The sequence below is a fragment of the Manduca sexta genome, chromosome 8, assembly GCF_014839805.1.
Source record: "Manduca sexta isolate Smith_Timp_Sample1 chromosome 8, JHU_Msex_v1.0, whole genome shotgun sequence".
In the NCBI taxonomy this organism is placed as follows: Eukaryota; Metazoa; Arthropoda; class Insecta; order Lepidoptera; family Sphingidae; genus Manduca; species Manduca sexta.
In genome coordinates, this window is record NC_051122.1 from 12,648,873 (window position 1) to 12,655,423 (window position 6,551).

General features: G+C 34.1%; 1 long non-coding RNA gene across 1 annotated transcript; it reads right to left on the minus strand.

Moving 5' to 3' along the window:
- Positions 1 to 4,670: 4,670 nt before the first annotated feature.
- On the minus strand, positions 4,671 to 6,049 carry LOC115444797. Its single transcript, XR_005111999.1, has 2 exons — positions 5,952 to 6,049; positions 4,671 to 5,018 (listed from the first exon to the last, which is right to left on the minus strand). It is a non-coding gene; the product is annotated as an uncharacterized LOC115444797 (long non-coding RNA).
- Between the last annotated feature and the right edge of the window lie 502 nt (positions 6,050 to 6,551).

A 6,551-nucleotide genomic window follows, 5' to 3' on the forward strand; every position in this document is an offset into this window, starting at 1 on the left:
GTTACTGCTTTTTTCTGTCCCATAATCAATTATGTTGTTAAAGCCCGTATGTACATATAATATTAATTTCCCCCATCCATTTATACCTAATATGAAAAGTATTTCGGTAGGCACTTAAAGTAGATAAGTATCTACCTATTTTATTACATTGGAAAAGGGTGAAGATTTAATTAAACTGCATTAGACCAGCTATTCTAAGAGCTATATTATCTATATGACTAAAAATACGTACCTACTTTAATTTCCTGCCGCTGTGATATACCGCTTTTGATGAAAACAGACCACGTTTGCTTAGGATGTGTTATGTATAGTTCAAGGTTTTGTTTTGTTATTGTTTGGCTTGTTCCCAAATTATTCATTTTTATTGTAGGTTTCGGATAACCTTGTCCTTGCCTATAATTTGATAAGAAATCCATTATAAATGTCTGGCTCTAGATCCTAGATGACTACTGGCTTAAGGCATTGAAAAGAAAATGCATAATAAGTAGAGCTCATAATAAATACCAACTTATATACCTGTCGCCTTAGAATAGGCAACCAAACCTATTGTAGCCCTGACGTAAATTATTGCCGTTCTTTTCGTTTATTAAATTTTCTAATAGCAAAACTTCTTATAAAAATAACACTTTTGGCTTACGATTTTTTAGAACCTGTAGCTTATTGAAAACTAAAAAACTTATACAAATTAGGATACGTTGGAGTAATACTAGTGCACGGAGTTAAAACCTGTGGTTTCATATTTGTAACTAAACTGTAACTAAAACTAACACAGTAGCAAATAATTTTGGTAACATTAAAAATTACACAGACTGTGTTGTCTGTTTAAGAAAATGTTGTGGGGTTTAATAGTAATCTTGAAAGAACGAAATCACTGTGATCTGGTTTTGCCGCAGCGCACCGTATTGTCTGGTCGGGCCTTATTTATTTATCTTACTGGTGGTAGGTCTCTCATATGTGACAGTTCGCTTGCGTAGATACCAACACAGTGTCTTTTTCGGCCGCCAAGCAGCAGTGTGGTGGGTTCTGATTTGAAGGACATTGGAGCCAGTGTCACTACTGGAGATAATAAGACTCAACATCTTGTCTCAGGGTGGCGAGCGCAGTGGAATACCAAACAATACTTTGTAATTCAAGGTGTTGGATGGTGTTTCTACTGTTTATGGGCAGTCGTATCACTTACTATCAGGCGAACGGCAAGCTCGTCGCGTCTTTCAAAGCAAAAAAAAAATCGAATGGTCAGGAAGTTTAAAGTAAATTATAATTTTTTTAATTAGGTAATTAATATTCATAATTACGTCGGTTGCATTTTTTTTACAAACGAAATAAAATACTACTAAAAGACTGACTTTAAGCTAAAATATTCGTATGTTTTCTAGAAATTAATATGCTGAGAACCAAAGAGCGCAGCGGCTTTACATTAAAATTGTGACACAGTTGGTGGCACTTTTTACATTTTAATAACCTCTGGAGATATGAAAATATACGCCCCATTTTAACTTACATAATATCAAAGATTTTATAGCCGTTTTATTTTTCTTTTGGTTGTGATTTTAATACTGAATATCTTCTCAAAAATGAATTTGGTTGTGAACTAGAGCGCAAGTACAATACTTTTTTTTTTACGAATGACTGAAATAAATGGCCTTAACCATTTATTTAGTCATTCTTTGGATTATAATAAAAAGTTATCGTTCGAGAAAAGTTCTAATAATTTACTTAAAACTATTCTACGTTTATTTACATTAATTTATACATGTTTTCGGAAAGACGATAATTACATTCATAAAACTTAAATAATCAGGCGATCACGGTTTGAAGCGCACCATAATAAAAGATTTTAACCAGATTTGGTCGCCTAATGAAAATATAAGTATCGTTATTTCTTATTTGGTCTACGGTGATACGGGCCTGGAGCCTAGTTCACTGACCGCCTAAAACTGACGTAATAAATAAATTGTTGTATCTATGAATAAATAAATATATAGTCTGTATATTTTATTTGTTCCCCTACTACTTTTGCCGTAAACAAAAATAAAATATCTTCCTATAATTACGCCACAGCTTCGTAAGTGGGTAATAATGTAAAACCGATTGGATATCGCGATATTTTCCCCAGATTGCATTCCGAGCAACCATTTACATAATCCGACAGCAGACAAGTGAATGCGGTGGCTAGATTTCTGAGAAAATCTTTACTTAATGTTGACCTGAATTTCCATTTACATAATGATGCTTCAGTGTCGTTTGTTTGTTTGTTTATGAGCTAGCCGTCGATGGCTTCGGCTGGGGGCATCTTCGTTATCACAAAAAATCTTCCCAAAGATTTTACTTGGTTTAAAACCAGCAAACAGGTTCATACTTAAATTGTTCGGTGCTTCTTAGCGCAATTCGGTACTCCAGCATTTAGCAGAAACAATTTAGTTAGTTCCTTCCACCGATCGCTTTCTTCGAAAAATTTACGGTTCCTCTTATTAATTTCCCTATCCTTCAATACTGACAAGGCATTCACCAGGTATCCATATTACAAACTTAGTTACAGTCATTATTATGTTCTTTAACAAAACTTTATATTTGTGTTCATAAAACAATAGACTTCTCTAAAAAAAAAAAAAAAAAATTCACGTCGAATTGATAACCTCCTCCTTTTTTATGAAGTCGGTTAAAAACAGTGTAAGTAGGTAGTGTAACGGTCACTTGCAAATTTTATTTGGATTATAGCCTATCATGTAATAAGATATATATTTTCTAAATTGGCTACAAATTCCAATCTTGGACAATTGACTATTTTCTACTCTAAAATCTCATAATATGACATAATTTCATTAAATCGAAAGTAGTACTGGAATTCAGTGGCAATGGTAAGAACTCAACAGAAAACATCTGTCGTGCGGGATTAGAATTCCACTAGATATAGGTATTTTATTTACCCAATGCGGAGCTACATTGATCGGCGCGGGCAAGCGCGAGCATTAACAAGGATCTCACGTCACAAATAAAATTCAATTGAAAGAAAACGCAATAATAGGATTATTTGGAGCTGTTCGGAATCGTAATGTGTCAACTTTGGAATCTGATTGAGGAACAGACTAGCCCTTGACAAATAAACATTATTAATAAGTAAGTTAAATAAACTTTGTGTCTTTATTTCCCTTTTGTTAAAGAGACTGATTTATTTTCATTGAATAAAATGTATACGCGTTAGGCTTTCACTCAACTTTTTTTTGATTTCCGACGATTGAATGCGTCGGTTATTTGTTCCTGATTCTCGATACAGCAATTTTTATATTTTGGCGAGTTCAATCCTATATTCTTGAGCCTTGATTTCCTATTTTCCCACGAGACGCTTGGGTACTTTGCTTGAAAAGTCTTGAAAAAGCCGATATTTACATTCTAACTATTGAAATCATTGAGCATAAGACGTAACGACTGTTGTTTCAATGATTCGTGCAACGTCATGCAATTTATCCGAAGATCTTATAGCATTAGTGCTGTTTCTGCAGTTAATGAGGATACTATGCAAGCGAGTTACTCATTTTGCCTTTTAGTTGCTAAAAACCATTATTATGAATAGTTTTTAGTGTTCGCACGAACTAACATATTTATTTTAATTCAGCATGAACTATTGATACTGCAGTGCGGTTTTCTGTTTATACAAGGTCTTTTAATAATGTATATTATATTATCTTGTATTGGGGTCACTCGACACGGTGCCAAGGCGCTGGTATAAGGTATTTCTGGGACAGATCCTATTTACAGAATTTAAAAATATCATTTAGCAATAGATGCTATCGGCTATGAGTTAGCTTTATTTAACAAAAATATTTTTGTAATTACTAGCAGACTTATATCAGCAGTTATATGAGTAAATAAACTACAAATTAATCAAATAAAAGATTATAAATATAACTACTGATTATTTTAAATAATTACTGATTAGTTATATAATTATATGTTAGATAAGATAGGCAAATATTATTTCAACTTCTTTGTCCTCTAATTAACGCATCTTAAAACTAAAACCAAGAGTTTTGGTAGTCAAACTATCTCAAAATTACGTAACATCTAGATCGTAGCTTGAAAGGGCTGAACTAATCTCAAAACGGTCGTTCACCCAGAGGATTCAGGTCGCTTCATTCAAATATTTGTAAAAGCTATCGATTCGCCCATTTGTATAGCGCCTGGGCTGTGAAATAGATCATGGACTCCATCAATCATAATCAGCTTTTAAACTAATCAATTAATTGCATCCTTGTAATAGATGTTACAAACATTGCTTAGGCAAATACTTTGTGTCATGATTTGTATAATTCGTTTTATAAGTACAATAATCCACGACGCTACGTGCGCAGTAGACCTTATACTTTTATTAGCAAGAAGATATTTGCTTTTTATTAATATATTAATACTGTGTCAGGTTCTTCTCGATCACGTGGAGCACAACTAAGCTTAGTAAACATGGTTTACGTTATTACTTTATAATATAAGAACGAATATTTTTTGTTATCATCGAAAAGTGTTTCGTCCCATATTAGAATTAGTGATACAACAAAGACTCCCAAAGCCAATGGGACTAAAATAACCTCAGTGACCGGTGCACTCATCTTCATTAGTAGATACCTTAAAAAGGTAACCAACGCTCTTATACTGGATAGCTTTGCAAAAAAATGTACTGTAGGTATATGTTATTTAATGGTATCTCTAGTAAATAAAAATTAAAATTTGGTCCCCCGAGGCAATGCTTGTGCGTTGGGTCTTCACACGGAATGCATGACCTGCACGGGGGGTTATGTGCCGCCTAGTCACACAGTCAAGTGAATACACTTCGTGGTTGTAACAACACATTGAGGCCTATAATGGCTCGCGAACATTTTCCATCCTTTTCTTCTCTGCTCCCTCTAAAAGGTTCCCATCCTTCCACCAATTCTCTTCCCACTCTCTTCCGGGCCCCTGCATTAGCTATGTTGGAGTATTCCAGTATCTCATTCGAAGGTTTCCACCGGTGTATACTGCAGAGACACCTACACCAAAAAACCTTCATTAGATATATGTACGACCAGCTTTGTTTGCACCTGTGCACGACCCTTGGGTATCGATTCACATAATTGTTGCTATCAAATGCATTTCATAATACTTCCAGGTATTGCTGGCAGTAAATTTTATGACGCTGGGAACACGCTCCCCTGTTATTTTCAGCAGGTCATTGACTTTGCAGTGCGATAGTTCACAGTAGGTTATGAAGTAACTCTAGTTTTTATACAAACGTATTATTTTCTTTAAACAGCGCGACGTAGTTGGATTTCCCAGGCTTTCCATTTTGCTGAGGCCCTTCCAAGTGACTTTCAAAAAGGAAAGCTGACTTACTTAATGCGAGAAAATATGTCTACGACTTGTGGTACTTGTATATATATGTTCTATATAACTTTATGGATAATAAACAGTTAAATTTGATATTGTGTAGAGATTTCCAAAATCCTTTTTGAAATGACATCGCCTATGATCGATAGGCTATCAAAGTAAAGCTACCAGTTTTTAATAAACAGATTGACTGATAAATATAATTTTAGAAACGAAGCGTTTCATCCAATTACTTCAATATGTTATCTTTGAAATAGTTCGCTAGCTGTATACCGTGTTATCATGAAAAGTGCACAAGCCGTTGGCTGGATTTTTAAAACAAAACCATTGCAGGCGAATAGTCGGATCCATTTTAGTCCATTCCGTAAAATGTTGATATAATTGAATGTTTTTAGTTCAGTGTATATTTTTCAACTCTAGACTAAGTAACAATGTTTGTATGTTGTTTTAGTGTGGTCTAGATTATCCTTTGTTGTTTCCTACGCTTTCCATTCAAATAGTAACCTAGATAAACTAACTTTTGTAAAGAAGCTATTCAGATGGAAAAAGGTCTATGACTAGATTACTCTCAATAATGATACTATGTGTAAAATTACCATATTTTTCCATTGTATTCTTTGTTGTTAGGATGAGTTTGTCTTGTAAAATGTTGTGGCATGGTTTGTACTGTCCGCGCGCGAGCTCCGAGGAATCTTGCAGAATGTAGACATAACGATCTAAACAAGATATTACATTATTAGTGCAATAAATATATTTCGCACTTTCGGTCCCTGATCTTGGCCCGTAGTCGAAATGCCTTTCAATAATTGTTAACTCTAATAAAACATAGAAAAAAATTATAACATTGATATATCCTATCGTTAACTTTATCGCTCGAATAAGTCATTCTCTTACACGATTATAGATAGTAATTTTGGCTACGGCCCCTTATATAACCTAATATTAACAAAATCACTGCATTAAATTCGTGCACCGACTATACATGCTGCACATTTAGCTTGACTTGGCTGACGTTGACTGAGACAAAAGCAGATTATAGGAGTTACTATGTAGTACTATCTCTATTTAATTTTATTTTGTAATATATCTTTGTAACAAGATTGTATTTATTATCATCCTTATAAAACTTTTGACTTTCTCTCGACATTTTCCACGAAGATCGCACCAAAGTCATCTTTGCAGATTATATCTCTTTG